At 49.1% G+C, this 1,140-nt stretch overlaps 1 protein-coding gene across 1 annotated transcript in view; it reads left to right on the forward strand.

Moving 5' to 3' along the window:
• LOC145866030 (stonustoxin subunit beta-like) overlaps nucleotides 1-1,140 on the forward strand; it is a 9,543-nt gene continuing 8,403 nt past the window's right edge. The window contains exon 1 of the mRNA XM_082970912.1: nucleotides 1-164. The gene's annotated coding sequence lies outside the window, so the exon portion shown is untranslated. The remainder of the gene's footprint in view (nucleotides 165-1,140) is intronic.

A 1,140-nucleotide genomic window follows, 5' to 3' on the forward strand; every position in this document is an offset into this window, starting at 1 on the left:
TGTCTAGTCACAGAGGAAGGCTGTGCTTCTCTGGTCTCAGCTCTGAGGTCAAACCCCTCACACCTGAGAGAGCTGGACCTGAGCTACAATCACCCAGGAGACTCAGGAGTCAGACTGCTCTCTGCTGGACTGGAGGATCCAAACTGCAGACTGGAGAAACTCAAGTATGTAGAGGGTTTATGTCAATGTTCATATCAGACATGTTTGACTTTTCAGGCTAGTTAATACAAACATTCTTACCACCACTTGGACAAGGTTGTGTGTGTGTGTGTGTCCAGTGTGTGTGTGTGTGTGTGTGTGTGATTGTCTTGTGTGTGTCTGTGTGAAACACAGGACACATAAACACACACACTGGACAACCACACTGGACACATACACACACGACACAAACACACACACACACACACAAACTGGACACACAATCTGGACACAAACACTGAACGCAGACAAATATTCTTACCATGTGTGTGTCCTGTGTGTGTCCTGTGTGTGTCCTGTGTGTGTTTGTGTCCTGTGTGTGTTTGTGTCCTGTGTGTGTGTGTGTCCTGTGTGTGTGTCCTGTGTGTGTGTCCTGTGTGTGTGTGTGCGTGTCCTGTGTGTGTGTGTGTGTCCTGTGTGTGTGTGTGTCCTGTGTGTGTGTGTGTCCTGTGTGTGTGTGTGTCCTGTGTGTGTGTGTGTGTGTGTGTGTCCTGTGTGTGTGTGTGTCCTGTGTGTGTGTGTGTGTGTCCTGTGTGTGTGTGTCCTGTGTGTGTGTGTGTGTAGTGTGTGTGTGTGTGTGTGTGTGTGTGTCCTGTGTGTGTGTGTGTGTAGTGTGTGTGTGTGTGTGTGTGAATATCTGATACAATATGTTGACACACTGGACACACACACACACACACACACACACTGGACACACACTGGACACACACACACACACACACACACACTGGACACACACACACACACACACACACTGGACACACACACACTGGACACACACACACACACATACTGGACACACACACACTGGACACACACACACTGGACACACACACACTGGACACACACAAACTGGACACACACATACACACACACACAGGACACACACACACACAGGACACACACACAGGACACACACACAGGACACTCACACACACACAC

Source organism: Salmo salar, unplaced genomic scaffold, assembly GCF_965601325.2.
Source record: "Salmo salar unplaced genomic scaffold, fSalSal1 ptg000117l, whole genome shotgun sequence".
NCBI classification, from domain to species: domain Eukaryota; kingdom Metazoa; phylum Chordata; class Actinopteri; order Salmoniformes; family Salmonidae; genus Salmo; species Salmo salar.